This window comes from Equus przewalskii, chromosome 28, assembly GCF_037783145.1.
Source record: "Equus przewalskii isolate Varuska chromosome 28, EquPr2, whole genome shotgun sequence".
NCBI lineage: Eukaryota > Metazoa > Chordata > Mammalia > Perissodactyla > Equidae > Equus > Equus przewalskii.
The window spans coordinates 37,299,174-37,316,492 of NC_091858.1; the positions used below are offsets into that span (position 1 = coordinate 37,299,174).

Sequence of the window (17,319 nt, forward strand, 5' to 3'; positions counted from 1 at the left end):
GCCCACTGGCGGCACGTCGCCTGCACACGCGGCGGCCCCCCTCCCGGGGGGCGCGGACCGAGCTGGCCCCGGGCTGGTGGGCCTGGTCAAGACAGTGTTTGCAGCCCCCACCTCTCCACGCATGCCAAAGGCCTCGCTCGTTTGTGTCCTACCACCACCCCTCACCCACTACAAAACCGTGAAATAATGGAATTTGGTGTTTATATGTTTTTGTAAAATCAGGGACCATGCGTTGTTGACATTTAATGGTTAAAAACGTATTGCCCTCCTCCTTATGGATTCCAGAATAAAAAGAAAACCACCCAGAACACTAAAGTTGACGAAACGTTGAAACTTCTTGTATCTAGAAATGTGGCCTCCAGCTGCAGACGGAGCGCAGAGCCACGGTGGACCCTGCGAACCCCACGTGGGAGTGAGGGGCAGACCCCCAAGGCCCGCCGGTGCCGAGGGACGGAATCTCCTCTGACGGAAGCTGCTTTTCGTGCCTGCACACAGCTGCTTCCTGCCAGCTTCAGTTCTAATTAAGACTGGACCCCTGATGGTAAATGCTATTTTTAAAGGTTTTGTTCAAAATAATGATGACTAGATTTCCACAGGCACAGCCTGAGCCTTTACTTTTTTTTTTTTTAAGATTGGCACCTGAGCTAACATCTGTTGCCAATCTTCTTTTTTTCTTCTTCTTCTCCCCAAAGTCCCCCAGTACATAGTTGTATATTCTAGTTGTAGGTCCTTCTAGTTGTGGCATGTGGGACACCACCTCAGCGTGGCCTGGTGAGCGGTGCCATGTCCGAGCCCAGGATCTGAACCAGCTGAAACTCCGGGCGCAGAAGCAGAGCGCCCAAACTCAACCACTCGGCCACAGGGCCGGCCCCCCTTTTGGAAAATTTTGCTTTCAATGGTCTTTGCCAGTTAAATGTATGAGTCCCTCAGATTTCAGTACCAGAGCTATACCCTGAGAACATCCTTGAAAAACATTTTCATTCAGTTTCCAAGTAGAATACTTTACATCAGGATTTGGATTAAGAGAGGCAGAAACTGAGCAAACTATTGGGATATAATTTTTTTAAGTGATCAGTTTTAACTCCAGCAGAAACTGAAATAGTTCCCCATCACGCTCCATTTCTATTTTGTTCAATCCACTCCAAAAATATATCAAAATCTCCTGGGGTGTTTTTGGTGCATCTCTGTTGACCTTTACATAGAGACCACATGTCGCTAGGTGACCCCCAACTTAAGATGCCAGGAGTGGAGTTTACATTCATTCGCCAGCAACGCCTCCAGCCCCCCACCCCCATTCCTTCTAAGAGAAGCTTGAGGCTGACCCACCCACCTTGTGGACGAGCCTCCAGTGGCCACTCGGCTTTCCCCAGTCACAGGTGCTGCTGCCTTCCTGCAAGCTCCTGGACGTCAGGGACTATGTCATGTTTAATTTTTCTTCCCACTGGATTTTACAATGCTTGGCATATGAACGAACAAATCAATGAATTAACTTAGAACATCCACCCAACCCCTACACCATCTAGTAGGTAAGGCGGGTGGGGAACTCCATCTATTTTCAGACTTTAGCTGTTTTATTTTAAAAAATGCACTGTGGCCCCCAGATGGTCAGTGGAAACTGCAGAGGAACATTCCATGCATTTAATTAGTTCATTCGAACTACAGGGACCCCTAGAGTTCCTGAAATTGAATCTGGGTATAATAATGTCAAGAACAAGGAGGACCTGTCTTAAATATTAAATAACATCTATTTCAAGAATAACATTTTACTGTTTAAATTTTCCACTGCTCAGGAGGAGGCTCATCACACATGTAGACTTGAAGAAGCGTAAAAATATATTGCCGTGCAAAACTGTGCCTGAAAAATATAAAGGAGGCTCATGGAAGTGTCCTGGATGTGATGGCTCACAAGCCCCTGAAGGCTGGAGTCCACTGACCTGGCTCCAGGCTTGGGGGAGCTCTGAACCCCAGTGGAAGCTGCACGGAGCGGTGGTGAGAGCACAGTTTTGGGTTCAACAGATGGGATTCAGACTCTATTTCCCCATTTGCAAGTCCTGTGAATTTGGAGCAAGACAATTCTCTTGGCGCTGTTCTGTCCTCTTCTGAAAGATAGGGGTATGAGTGTGCCCTCCCCCGGGGACTAACCGAGAAGATGCGTACGCTGTGCTTGGCACAGTGAATCCTCATCCTGGGGAGGACGACTCCCACTGGTCACTTCCAGTTGTGTCACTGCCCCTCTGGGTGATTTTCGGCAAATATTTTAGCTTCTCCAGATCTGTGCTCCCCCACATAGTGCGCATCCTACACAGCCGGTACTGAGACGCAGCAGAGGCACGTGGCTGGAAGATCAGGCACTTGTTCTGAGCCCTGCTGGGATGCTACATATTATTTTCCTGCATCCTCCAACCCCAGATAACAGATTGTTTCCCGAAGCTTTCAACAGCCCACAAGAGTTCACGCACTCCCCCCACCCCAGCCTTCCAAAGACAAAGAAGACAAAGCAATTAAATTCCAGTAGCTGTCAGGAATTGATCCAGTTGCTACAAAGTACTTTGAGTCTCTTGGCATGAAAAATTAATTAGAGTATCTGTGGGTTGATGTGGAAATGCTACTCAGGGTTTCATTTTAAAATTCTCTCTACATTGTATAAAAGGGTAGCCGTCTTCTCCATGGTCCTCCCTTAGACTCACCTTCCCCGCTTGGCTACCCTCAGCTTGGAGGCGCTGTGGGGGCATCTGCCTTCCTTGTAAGCCACTTCTTAACTATGGGGAAGCTCTTTTCTTCCCGTCTTGAGTTTTCCTAAGTATCTCAGAAGCCAGTGCCTGAGAACCTTATGCTCAGAAAAGAGTGTGCCCCTAAGTACTGGGAATAGTGTTGACGACCGACTATGAGCAGGGCACACAGATTGACCATAGACTCATGGTGTCCCTGCAAACATCTTATATTACACACAGTCCCAGGTTCAGGATAACACCCAGTGGTCCTGATTTGACTATGACAAGAGAGACCTGTGTGTCAGCCTTCTACCCCAGGCTGGCACTGGGATGGGATGAAGCCAGGCTCGCAGTTGCTGAATCGATGAATGAATGATGCCTAACTGGGCCGAATGCCCAGCCCTGCTGTGCTTTATCGTGGCCAGCCTTGGACTGCGTCTGCACCTCCCCTCAGGGGACGGCAAGCTACCGGGAGGCACTAAATTCTTGTCCAGTGAGTCAATATTACAATCCCCAGCTGGCCATTAAGTGTGTTAGTGTTGATCCTACAAACCTTTCTTTGGAAAAGAAATAAAAATTTAATGGTTATTTTAAAATATTTTCAAGGTATGTGTTCACAACGTTTGCACATGTTATCTGCAATTAAATATGATTTCACATCAATCTATACCGTCTATCTACATGTAGGTGTATGTCTAGTTCCACAGAATACTAGATATAGACACACGCACGTGTGCATGCACACACACAAGCTTGACTCCAGGAGGGGGGGGCTGTGTCCATTCACAGCTGAGTAAATTCACTCTCCGAGAGCTTAGTGCCACTCTTTGATTTCCCGTGCGGTGCAGCAGGAGGTCTCGTGCACCTAAGCCCCAAGAGCTTGTTCCTGTTCACAGTGAAATGCGCTCTTTCCAAATGAACGAATGGAGCCGCGCTTCAGGCTGCACGTCAAGAAGGCTCGCGAGCACAAACGCAGCTTCCACGGGACAGGATCAGAGTGTTAAAAATACGATTGGTGTCCTCGTACATCTCAGAGCTTCGTTTTACCACACTGATTTCTACCCCAAGCCTGAAAATATCTTGTGCTACGAGTTAGAGATTAACTTTCGAGCCCACACTGCCCAGAGAGCCGTGCCTCTTGCCACTGCTTGAGTCGCCCAAGATCAAGGAGGGGACAAGGGGTGGGCATGAGTTAAGCCTCTCCTGACGAACCCTGACCTGAAATTTGTTCTGCTCAAGACTCCGACTTCAGACAGTGAACCCGGAGGAAGCTTCCAGACAGGAAACTCACGATGCTTGCACGTAACTCTGGGAGGGAGACGGCAGGACAGAAATGCTCCAGCTGAACAGGCCGGGGCCCGTGCCGCTGAGGAACCATGGGGTGGGCAGGCCTTTGCCATCGTGCCAGAAGGGCAGGTCCCTGGGGCCAGGATGCATCTTGCTGCCAATTCACTTTGTTCTGAATCACACTGATGCTCTGCAGGGAGGGATGAGAGAAAAATCCAAGTCGAAATGTACCCCTTGTGTCACTGACCTCACCACTGACAGTGCAGGGACCCCAAAGAAATGTTCAATTTCTCAAGTCATCTTTACCTAGTGAAGGTCGAAATAGTAAATCCTCAAAACTATAAACTAAATAAGGGTCCTTTATCTGATAGTATATTCCCGTTAACTCCCATTTAAAGGTTCTTATGGGTTGAACTGTGTTGCCCTCAAAAAAGATATGTTGGTGGGGCCGGCCCAGTGGTGTAGTGGTTAAGTTCACGTGCTCTGCTTTGGGGCCGGGGTTCACGGGTTTGGAGCCTGGGTGTGGACCTACACACGGCTCATCAAGTCATGCTGTGGTGGCATCCCACATAAAATAGAAGAAGATGGGCACAGATGTTAGCTCAAGGCCAATCTTCCTTACCAAAAAAAAAAAAAAAAAAGGGATATGTTGGAGTACTGACCCCACAGGACCTCAGAATGTGGCCTGATGTGGAGATGGGGTCTGCATGAAGGTGACCAAGTCAAAATGGGGTCCTTAAGGTGGATCCCAGTATGACCAGTGTCCTCACGAGGAGATTCAGGCCCAGATACAGACGTGTGCAGTGGGAACCCATGTGCAGGTGAAGACAGAGACTGGAGTGATGGGGCCACAAGCCCAGGAGCGCCAAGGATGCTATAAGTACCAGCAGCTGGAAGAGGTGGGAGGACCCTCTGCTGGAGCCCTCAGAGGGAGCATGGCCCTGAGACCTTGGTCTCAGACGTCTGGCCTCCAGAACTGAGAGAAGCAGCTTCTGTCATCTGAAGCCCCCAGTTTGTGGTCCTTGGTTACGGTGGCCCCGGGAAACGACACAAACATTCTGTGTCTTCTCTACACAAGCAGTGCCTTCCAACCGTCTGTTGTGATGGATCAGTTAACTTTTCTCTTATTTGCAATCCATTGTGGACTGACCTTTTCAAAATACAATGACAATGAATTGCTAGAAAAAGAAAATTTAAAAATGACGTACAAAACACAGAGCCATCGCCTTGGGATTCGGTTAAACAGGCACACGGCCCTTCTGTGGGTATGGCTATCCAGGCGTCCACACACCGCTTGGAATGTGAGCACCGGCATCGAGGGTCTGGGGCTGAAGGCTTCCTCCCGCTGGTGGGCAGAGCCCAGCACGCCGGGCACCACTGGAATTTCCCTCTGCACCCTTTTTCCAAGCAGCGTCTTATTGTGGAATCAGGCAGTGGGCACGTGTGAAAAATTAGTTTGGGGAGAGGGTAAAAAGTTTGAAAACGGGCGCTAAGCTATTTCCAATAAATATATGCGGAAACCTCCCGGCCTGCCGGGCAAGCCTTCAGATCCTCGACCAGAAGCATCTCTTTGCTGCTGCTCTCCAGGATTCGAATGGGTGTCAGGAAGACCCGAGAACAGCGCTGACATCAGACGCGGATGGCCCCGCCATCGGAAACCCGGCCCTCCAGGCTGTGGGGCTGCTCTCCACTCGTGTTGACAAAGGTGCGGCCTGATGTCGCGCTGCCCGGCCCCCGGGAGGCGGCTTCTGCAGGAGGAAGCGGACTGGGGCCCAGCTGCGCGGCTGGGGGGACCCCCGCGGCCACTTCCTCTTTGCTGTCCCCACAACCCAGAGTTGTTTTGCTCTGCCTGCTTATTTTGCTCTTTGTGCCTTGTCTTTGTTTCTCCTTGAAAGTATGTTGTTTTGCTTTTCTAAGTGGAAAGGGAATAAATGTGATTATTTTTCGACAAGTCTGTTTGAGAACAAGCTGCACAGACACTTTGTTGGGCCTCCAGGCGCTGCCCTGTCTCTTTGCCCCATTCCCAAATCCCCCCTCGCTTTTGTGGGGTCTGGCTCCTCTCCTCTTGCAAGTGAGGCCCCTCCTCCAGGCCCCTGCTCCTCCCTGCCCCCAAGGACGTCCAGCCCTGGGACCCAGGGCTCCGTGGGCACTGGAGAGTGTCCTAGAGGAGGACTCGTCCCAAGGAAACTGTCCGGCTCCCAGGGCCTTCCCGCCCTTGCTGGCAGGGCTGTTTGCCGGTTTACGGGGTGCAGAGAAGCAGCAGCAGGTGGAACTCCAGCAGCTGAGGCAGCCTGGGGCATTCAGGAGATTGGGGTGAGCTCCCCAAGTCACAGCTTAGCCTGCCTGGGTAGCAGTGACGGGCTGGGTCAGCGAGGCCTCTGGCCTGGGTCAAGGGTCCGAGTCTTGGTTCTGGCCTTGTCCTTCCTCGAGTTGAGTCCTGGAGGCTGGGCTGTGGGTGGGGCTGGGGGTGGGCTGGGCTCACTCGGAGCTGCCTGCTGACCTGAGACCCCCCCTCCCTGGTCTCCGTCCACTGCCTGCACGGCCGCCTGCAGACCACACACTACGGAGAACAGCATGCGAGGGAGCGATCCTCAAACCTGGAAATCAGCCCCTCGCCACGGCCCCATCTTAGAGAGAACTGAGCTGGACCCTTGCAGAGCACCGGCCAGGAGCGGGTGAGCCCTGCTGGCTTGGGTGGCACTCGGGTGCCTTTTAAACAGAGAGCAGCAGCTGGAGGCACTGGAGTCACGGGGACGCGGGGACACGGGTGGGAGGCACGGGGCGAGCTCCCTGGGCGCTGGCGGCTGAGGGAGCCCCGTCAGCTGAGGCAGCACTCTCGTTTCCTTCTTCCTTCCTCCACAGGGTTCTAAGAAGGACCTCCTCTTGTTTCTCTGGTACAACCCTCCCCCCTTCACCCGCGTAGGCTTCATTGTCAGTGATAGTGAAAAACGGAGGATTAGCATCTTCTCGAGAGTCCTCGCACACCCACCCGAGGCAGCAGCCCGCCTGCCTCTCCCATGTGTGGGCTACTCCTGTGGAAATAAGAAATTGTTTCCCAATCTACAGGACTGGAGGCGCCCCTGTGGCTGCTGTGACCGATTGCCGTAAAATCAGCGGCTTAGCACAACATGACTTTATTCCTCACAGTGCTGAAGGTTAGAAACCCAGCGTGGTCTCTCTGGGCTGCAGTCAAGATGTGGGCACGGCCAGCTCCCATGGGACATTCCCGGGAGAATCTGCTTCCTGGATTTTCCGGCTTCCAGCGGCGCCTGCATCCCTGGGCTCGGGGTGCCTTCCTCCGGCTTCACAGCCTGCAGCGTAGCACCTTCCAGTCTCTCTCTCTCTGACCTGTGCTTCCCTCACCACGTCTCCTTCTCTGACTCCGACCCTCCCGCCTCCCTCTTATAAGGACCCTTGTGATGACCCTGGGCCAGCCCAGAGGGTCCAGGAGCATGTTCTCTCTCGAGATCCTCAGCTTAGTCACATCCACAAAGTCCCTTTCTCCTTGTAAGGACACGTATTCACAGTCTCCGAGAACTAGGATGTGGGCGTCTTTGGGGGCATTATCCAGCCCATCCTGAGAAGGTACTGAGATGGGACGTTGGAGGAGGAGGCTGAGCAGCATCGAGGAGACAGCGTGTCACAGGCTGAGAGGTGGCCCTGCTCTGCTCCCTTCTGTATCTTCAACACCCAACATGGGGCCTGGCCCATTCGAGCCACACGGACTGTTGAAAGAATGAAAATACCTAAATACGAAGTGAGCCCATTATGGGATACCATCCTGGATTGTAGGACTGCGTGATTAAGAGAGAGGTCCAGAGGGAAACAGCATTCGTAAGCGGCAGCTGCCACCTCTAGCACGCCGACGCTACGCCAGGCACCAAATTAAGACCTTTGTCTCCATCATTTCCTTTCAATCTCCCAGCAGCCTTGTGAGGTTCCTTGTCTTACAGATGCAGAAACTGACGCTCTGAGAAGTAATTAGCCCAAAGTTCGATGTTCCGGAAATGTAGCCTGTGTTCTAACCCTCATCTGAGTTTCCCAAAAGCTAAATGAAATGAAGCTTCAGAACGCAAACACAAGCTTCACGTGCCAGAGGGTGGCTCCACATAATTTTGTTGTCACCAATTCTGACGGTGGGACAAAGCTTGAGCCCTCTCCCCAGGGGGGTGATGCAGAGCACCCACCACACAGCGGTTGTCCTGTTCCTTCTAGAAACTCACAGCCCCTGGGGGTCAGCCATGGGCCTATGGCTCCAGGAAACCGAGGTCACACGTCCTGTCTAAGGAGATTCTGTCCTTGGAGGAATCCAGTGGCGGAGTCTGTTGTGAGACTTGGAATGTGTGGAAGACCAAGCCCACATTTACCAGCCGTAAATCTGGACGGGCATATGTTGAACTTGCTTAAAATACGGTATATTTAAAGTATGTCCTGCCAGGAGAAGCTTTTCTGCCTCTCTCTTGGCTGACTATGAATCCGAAACCCCCATAGGCTATAAATTCAACATTATAGTCTATCTTGCTTGAAGATAAATATAATGGTGTTCGAATGTGGGCTCGTAGCCACTGTCTACACCTGTTGGTCTGTATGAAAAGTGCATTCCGTGACCTAAGTGAGACACTTTTATCTTCAAGTCAGAATAGCAGTGCTGAAACCAGAAGACGCAGTGAGAGTCGACAGATTTGAGAATCCCATATGTTCACACCAAAAAAGAAAGCAAGCCCTTGATTGTCAATGGAGTGGAAGCCACGGGTCCTGCCTCCCTCAGTAATCAACCTGGGGTTTCAGCCCCAGCACGGTCGACACCGGGGCGCCCTGTGCACTGCGGCCTGCACACGCTCACTGCCCAACCCCACCGCTCCCGCTGCAGGTGGTGACAACAGAATGTCCCCAGATGTTCTCACATGTCCCGGGGTGGGGGGGGAGGCAAATCGCTCCTGGTTGAGAACCACTGAACTAAAGACAGAACAGGAATCTCATACATTAGCACCAAAAAAAAAAAAAAAAATAGCGAGCAGTTATTTGTTGACGAACAAAGAGAACCACATGAAAACTCCCCGTCTGTTACTTACCAGACCAGAGTGGCGCCCACATCACCTTCTCTGCTCCGTGTCCTGCCTGCGCCGTGGATCAGCATCTCTAGGTGTCAGGCCCGCCGAGAACTCAGCCTCCCGGATGGCTGTCTCCCAGACTCTGTCCACCCACTCCCGGGCGGCCTGGCTCTGCGCCCGGACGCTGCACCGAGGAGACCCGAGCAGGACGGGTGGGGACCAGGGCGGGTGGTGCCCACTGCTTCCCCAGTGTGGATCTGCCCTCTTTCCAGCACACTCCTCACCTCCGAGCTCTCGCATTCTAGAACCCCGCGGAAAGGTGCTCTTTGTTCTCCTCACCAAAGGCAGTTCCGTGATGCTCGTCTGTGTGACTCCATACAGGGTGGTCCATTTGAACCGGCACTTACAGGACCCCCTACATCTTAAGAGGAGGTGATCTGGTCTGAGACGTCCAGCCAGCAAGCCGCTCTGATGGGCGCTTAATTACCACTGGTGATTTATAATAAACAGCGAAAGAAAAACTCCTCGATTGCCTAAATCGCTGGTTTCTGCGGGCAGTTTTAGTGAGGTTTCTGCTTCCAGCCCTTCTGTTTGTTTTGCGGCCTGGCTGGGCTCCAGAAAGCACAGTTACACAATCTCTGGCCGGCCCGGAGCCTCCCAGCATCCCGCTCTGTGATTCCAACCCCGTCACCCTGATTCTGGTAAATTCTGGTAATGAACGTGGCCGACTCTTGTTCCTCTTGCTGGCACGGTCCCCAATGCTCAGGGCACGTAACGGCCGGCTCTGGGGCCCCCTGGCCAAGTCACCTTTGGGAAGACTCCTACCCTCTGGGAGCCACTGTGCTCTCATCTGCGAAATGGGAACACGGGAACATCGCCCTCATGGGGTTGTTGTCTTAAAAAAGCCAGGTAGATGTTTCTCCATCCTGTCTGGCAACAGGAGGCACGAAGAGGCAGTACCTCCCGGCAGCCGAGCCAGACGTGGGGACGGCCCTGAGCCATGTGAGGGAGCGTTGCAGCGCAGCGGGGCTGTCCAGGATGGACCAGCTGCGGTCCCAGCCCCGTCAATGTGCACGTGCCCTCTGCGCAGGAGGCAGGGGTTGTAGCCCTCCTTGTTCAGGGAAGAAACTGAAGGCAGCTGAGTTTGCCGGGTCACCCGTCTCCAGCCCCGACTCTGCCACTTTCTGACTCAGAACCCAAGACTCGGCATATTCTTATTCAAAACCAGCAGAAGCGTCGCCCAACACAGGCCCGGAAGGCGAGGAAGACACCACGAATGAGCCCAGAAGGACCCAGACGGTATTTCCAGCCAGTAAGAGGCCACAGAAATACCTCTGTGCTTCACCCCAAAGAAAGCTGTCAGAGGCCGGAGAATTGCCCAGCCCGCTCTTCAAGGGTTAACTGTTTCCGAGCTCTGTGGAGACAGCACGGGGAGCAGAGCAAGGCAGACCCAGGCAGCGGCGGTCGGCCAGCTGTCTCCTCTCTCTTTCCACCCGAATAAACACTGTGCAAACAGCCCCTTGCAGGAGAGCGGGCAGTGAGCGTGGAGGTGTGTGTGAGCCTGGGCGTGAGCACGTGTGTGTGCAGGGGTGGGGGAGAGTGTGAAAGGAGAAGTGGTTTCTGAAAGGAAGCAGGAGCGCCCTGAGCCCTAAACGAGAACTGACACTCTGGGTGTGGAAGGGCAGCTACATCCAAGAGTCAGCAAAGTGCCAGAAACCGCCCAAAAGAACACTGTAGAATCGTTCACTCTCTTTTTTGTTGTTTTTTAAAATTTTTTATTTTGTTGTATCTTTTTTTGAGGAAGATTAGCCCTGAGCTAACATCTGCTGCCAATCCTCCTCTTTTTTTGCTGAGGAAGACTGGCCCTGAGCTAACATCCGTGCCCATCTTCCTCTACTTTATATGTGGGACGCCTGCCACAGCATGGCTTGACAAGCGGTGCCATGTCCGCACCTGGGATCCGAACCGGTGAACCCCGGGCCGCCAAAGCAGAATGTGTGAACTTAACCACTGTGCTACCGGGCAGGCCCCCATTCACTCTTTTTTATGACATTCGCTCAATCTTTTCTTAAAGAAAATAAGTGAAACAGCCATGGTCTCCAGACAGTCAAACTGCAGTTGGTCTCTAATGGAATGTTCTACGTCAACAGCAATGTTCCTGCTACTTTGAAACCCTTTACCCGTAATAAAAGCCACTTTGATGAAGCACTGTCAGGCACATAAAATCTAAAAACTGCCAAAAACTGTAAGGTGGTTAGGACTTAGATTATGTCTGTTTTACAGGTGGGAAAACTGTGGCTATAAATTGTGTCTCTTTCACCAGGATCTAGGACATTCTTTTTTTCTTTCAAGCTATGTTACAATATGGTTTGAGTTTTAGTTGTTGTTTTTTCTTTTTTGCAGGGGAAAATTCACCTTAAGCTAACATCTGTTGCCAATCTTCCTCCTTTTTCTTCCTTTTTATCCCCCAAAGCCCCAACCCAGTTGTGTATAGTTGTAAATTCTTCTAGTTCTTCAGTGTGAGCCACCACCACAGCATGGCTACAGACAGACGAGTATAGGTCTGCGAGCAGGAAACTAACCCAGGCTGCTGAAGCGGAGTGCAACTAACCTAACCACTAGGCCATCAGGGCTGCCTCTGGGACATTCTTAATGAACCCAGTTTACAAAATATTGATTTACAGGAAAAGATACTTTCAGACATGATGTACAAAACCAAACAAGACGACTCCATTTCCAAAATCCCATTTCCATGTGGCTTGTCAGAAATACCCCAGGGAGCGAAGTCACACATTTCCATCAAGGACCCTATTTCCAGGTAACAAGGCTGTGCTGTAGGAGACCAGGAAACGTGTCCCCTAAGGCAGGCCAACAAGCCCAGAGGTCACAGCACCAGGAAAGGATCGTCCAGTTTGGAAAGCAAGCCTCGTCTCCAGTTTTGTGGCGTGGATGGCTTATGCTCTGAATGTCGGCAGGTTTAAAAGCCCTGGTGTCCAGCACACAGGGACGGACCCTCACTGTGGCCCCCCAGACAAGGCAGGGACGATCCTCACTGTGGCCCCTAGACCAGGCAGGATGGACCCTCACTGTGGCCCCCAGACAAGGCAGGGACGATCCTCACTGTGGCCCCTTGACCAGGTAGGAAGGGAGCCTCACTGTGTCCCCTAGAACATTCCTCTCTCCTGCTTCTCTGCAGGGCCCCCTTCTGAGTGACTGCTGCGGTGGAAACCGATTTCCCTGGAAAACACGCGTCCCTGACGACTCCAATCACAAAGAAGTCCGTGCTCCAGCCGTGAGGAGCCAGCAGACGGTGCTGCAAGGGGAGTCCAAACGGATCAGCTCAAAGCTAGGTCCCCACGGGGGCTCTGCGACGTCCGGATGTCAGCGCAGAGAGAGGAAGTGAAGGATCTGACCCAGCTCCCCAGCCATCCTTGACCAGGAGGGAGTGGTATGGGGTGGTGGCTGTGTCCCTGACCAGGAAAGTGGTGGGGACGCCACTGACTAGGAAGGGGACCAGAGGTGGTGGGCCTCCCTGACCGGGAGGGGGTGGCAGGAGGTGGTGGGCCTCCCTGACCAGGACGGGGTGGCAGGGGCTGGAGGGGTGTCCCTGACCAGGAGGCTGCAGGAGGTGGTGGGACATCCCTGGCCGGGAGGTGCGGCAGGCGGTGGTGGGGACAGAACAAGCAGGGAAGGCTGTAGGCACAGCTGCCTGGTTTCTGGGACTCCCTCCCCTTCTCACCCCTGTCTCGGGCTTGGCCCCCATCCACAGGGGATCAGGGCTCAGGCGCCCTCCCTCTGGAGGCCTGGCCTCCTCCCACAGGGCACTCTCCCAGTGAGCCCGCTAGATCTGGAGGGCCTGCCCCGCCCTCAGGATGTGGCCTGTGTGTGTCCTGTCTCCGGATACTCTCCTGCCATCGCCATTCTCCTGACTTGGTTTCCCCTGAGCTTCTAAGGTGCCCACTCAGCCCCTTGGGCAGCCGCTGGAACAAATCTCTCGGCCAGGCTGGGTCCAGGCGTCGGAGCTTCTCACCTGGGCAGATAGACTCCAGGGCCCGCCGCGGGGCAGATGGCTGAGAGCCCAGGAGCGAGGAGCGCCAGGCAGACCTGGGGTGGCACACACACTGACCTGATAGAGCACACCCTCAAGATGGCTTAGATCCCAATCAGCGTCCACTGGCCTGTGACGTCCAGTGGCCTTACCTTCTTATAAGGACAAGATGCCCCCACTCCCTCCCTGCATGGGAGCTGTCAGGCCAGTCCTGCAGCACCTCATCTCTTGTCTCTCGCTGGGTAAAGTGTACCCCAAAGGATGATGGGTCTCCGCATTTCTGGGCTGGTGACTCAGCCGCTCTGGGGGGATTGACAGCACCCACCTAGTCACACGTGGAGGGGCGAGTAAGCCAAGCTGCTGCAGGAGCTGTTCCAGGGGCACAGTCGATGGTTCTTACCTCCTCCCGCACCCTCCGTCCCAGATTTCCCTCTACCGCGGCCGGCACTTCAGCTGACTTTGGGGGATGGACCAGACTCATTCTCAGGGTACTGAAGCCCGTGGCGCCGCAGTGGCTGCAGCTGCTTATTTGTCACTGGGCACGGAGCACGAGGAGGCTCCACACAGAGTCCTCCGTTCCAGCTGCCCCCTTGGTGGAGGGGAGCCCTTGCTCTCCTGGCAATCAGTCGGTGACCGGCCAGGGCAGGGACGCCTTCCTCTGCTTGCTGGCCACAGCCAGGAGGGGCCCAGTGGCCAGGCAGCAGTCACATCTTCTAGTTCGGTGCGACTCCACGTCCCCGGGTGGAAGGCTGCCCCTTGGGAGACAAGACCTGCATCCCAGGAGCGCTGAAGTTTGCAGAGACGAGAAGCACATGTTCCCTGAGCGATGCTCAGAGGGGGTTACTCCTCCTTCCACCCCTTGGAGGCTGGAAGTCCAGGATCAAGGTGCCAGCAGATTCGGTGTCTGGTTAGGCTGGCTCCCTGGTTCATTGTCCACATCTTCTCACCGTGTCCTCACATGGGGAATGGGCTGGGAGCTCTCTGGGGTCTCCTTTATAAGGCACTAATCTCATCATAGGGGCTCCACCCTCATGACCTGATCACCTCCCAAAGGCCCCCCCTCTTAACACCATCATATCAAGAGTTAGGTTTAACATAGGAATTTGGGGGGGGGGGCACACGTTCAGTCCACAGCACAGGCCCAAACTCACCCACACCTGTGGTTTTGACCTCATCCATCCCAGGCTGCTGTTGGGGTGCCAGGTGCCAACCCCACGTCAAGGCATTCTTGAGTCTGTAGTGGTGGAAGGAACCAGAACCTGTGTGGACCCACCAGCTCAGGCCTGGGCCTGGAGCCACTGTGGCTGCTGCCCCAGAGGGTATGAGGGCTGAGCCGAGCCCGGCCTTGCCCCACAGCAGGACAAGTCTCTGAGCCTGTGGGCAGATGGCAGACACGCAGATGTGGCCCGGGTCCCACACGTGTGGCTGTCACTGTAGCTCGTAGGTGCCCCAGGAAGGGCCCGAGGCTGTGCAGAGCAGGCGGGTGAATGAAGAGACGATTCAGCCCCAAAGGGAGGCTCAGAGCCTGACGGAACCTGGCCAGACTTCTCTGAGCACACACAGCACTCAGCTGTCTAGTCCATGCAGTTCCTTTTATACGCTGCCCCCTCCGGTGCTTGCTGTCCTCACTGAGCTCGTCTGTGACAGCAGGAAGCTGTGTCTTCACGTAGGAGTCATCCATCCCTGCCCAGGTTCCCTCCATCCAAGCTGCCCCTCTGCGCCTGCTTTCTCAGGGTCTCTGGTCTCTCCCGATGGAGGCCGGGAGAGGTCATGCGTCTGTCACAGAGACGTCACTCCGGGACCAGCCCGCACAATCGCGCCATCAACCTCAGTAAAACATCGTGGACGTACTTCTTGCTACTACCCTTCGGTCCCAGCAGATTAACCCCGTGCCTCTATTTCCCCTGTCTGTCCGGGCAGTCGGGCCTGGCCTGGCACAGCATCCGTAATAATATGGACACTCATTCCTTCCCTTCAAAGCAAACGTGGGCTGAGCGTCTGCTCGGGGTGCTGCACTCTTCTCTCTTCTTTTGGGAACTGAAGAATAGAAAACTAAACCATCCACTCTGAATCAGGGTGGTGGATGGAGAGCTCGCAAAATACCCCCTCTGGCTCCCAAAATGTAGAACTTCTGGACAGAAGTTTTTAAAATAAGAGCAACCCCTTAGGAAGCAAGGAGGAGGACTCTCCCAGTGCCAGAAGCGGAGAAGGGATTTACGAGTGAGTGAAAGAGCCGGGGGTGAGGGGCTGTGCCCTGAGAGGACGGGGTCACTGCTCACGCGGGCCTGCAGGCTGGAGTGCAACCCAGAGCCCGGACCACTGAGTGTCCACGACACACACACACACTGTCACAAACACTGTCACACACACATGCCATCACACACACACCCCGTCACATACACGCCATCACACACACACGCTGTAACACACACGCCGTCACACACACACCACACACACCATCACACACCACCTCACCTCACACACACCATCACACACACACCATTACACTCATACCATCAGACACATACACACACCATTACACACACACTCCTGCTTGCATTTGCTCAATGATTGCTAAAAACTCACATCAATTAAATGACACACTACCGGGGCTGGCCCGGTGGCACAGCGGTTAAGTTCACACATTCCCCTTCAGCGACCGGGGGTCCACCGGTTCAGATCCCGGGCGTGGACATGGCACTGCTTATCAAGCCATGCTGTGGTAGGCATCCCACATATGAAGTAGAGGAAGATAGGCACGGATGCTGGCTCAGGGCCAGTCTTCCTCAGCAAAAAGAGGAGGATTGGCAGTAGATGTTAGCTCAGGGCTAATCTTCCTCAATCAATCAATCAATCAATCAATCAATCGACACAGTACCATTCAAAGGCAGTCATTTGATGAATGGAACTACAGGTTGGATCGTTATGTGCAACTCTGTGTAGAGCTCACAGAACGTCCTGGATGTGCCCGGTTTCTGCCCCATGGGATTTCGGAATGGCATATTGTTGTAAAGAGCTATTGTGCCCAGAGATCTATGGAGGAGACCATGATTATGGAGACCCTCAGAGAACACGGGCTGGGGCCACCACTCAGCTCCCCATCGCACGTTCACCCCCTTCTCAGGCCTTCAGCTGCCCCGGTGGCCAGGACCCGGGTGACAGCCCCGTCACTCAGCCACCCAGCTCTGCACACCAGCTCCCTGGGCTCCTCGGGGCCTCTCTCTAGATCGATCATTCGAACGGATGAACTCTTCAGATGTTCTTTCCCTAAATTCATCTGTTTACATGGGTTTTTTTGGCCTGAAATACAGAAGTACGTCAACTTTCCTATAATATGTCCAGGTAGCATTAGAAATATCTCAATGCCACGTTTTCATGACATTTAGGGTCAGTTTAGGCATCCTAATACATGACATTTGACATTCAGGATCTTTCTATGCATCAAAACTGGTGTTCTCACGTACAAAGATTCTGACCTCCAGAGAGACAATTAGCCCTGTTTAGCCAGTCGGCTGATTATTTATGAGACACGTGCCACTGATACACACAGAGTCAAAGCAGTCAAGCATCTAACACATAACAACACACTAATTACACAGCAGATCCAGAAACCAAGAGATGTGCCGTGATGTTTAGGCGTAATCAGAAAGAATTACTTGAAATTGCTGACAAGTGTAAGTATTAACTTTTGTGTGTGTGACGATTTATAGTGTTTCCAATGTGTTCTTTAAATACGTTTTCTCACTGGGATTAAGAATAAACAGGCTCTCCACGGAGGGAAATCTTCAGGAGCCCGTCTGTAAATTTATGTTTTAAAAGGGAAGACTGTTAGATTTTAATGAAAAGATAGGAATAAACTGGTATTGAAAGCTCTCAGATATGACTGGAGAGTAAACCATGTCAAGTGATATGTGGCATTCCAGTGAGGTTTTTCTAAATACACCATCCAGTTACATCGCAAATGGAAGCCTCACCTGGTACAGCTTTTGGTTTTTACTTATTTATGCTGTAAAAACTTGGCAGTTGTAAGTTGAGTTTTTTGAGATATTGATGAAGACCGAAAACCTTTTGAGTATCACGGTTTAAAGAAGAGGCATGCTTGTCTTATTTGGTCCATGAAAACACTGAGAAACATGCTTGTTTTAATCAGTGCAAATTGCACGGAGCTTGGTCCACTGCAGATACCTCTCTTTATGATCTATATTAAACTCTCTCACCTCAG

At 52.9% G+C, this 17,319-nt stretch overlaps 1 long non-coding RNA gene across 1 annotated transcript in view; it reads right to left on the bottom strand.

The window, feature by feature from the left end:
- LOC103542167 (uncharacterized) overlaps positions 1-10,557 on the bottom strand; it is a 32,413-nt gene extending 21,856 nt beyond the window's left edge. Inside the window, exon 1 of the long non-coding RNA XR_542648.2 lies at positions 9,071-10,557. This is a non-coding gene — a long non-coding RNA (uncharacterized lncRNA). The remainder of the gene's footprint in view (positions 1-9,070) is intronic.
- Positions 10,558-17,319: the final 6,762 nt, after the last annotated feature.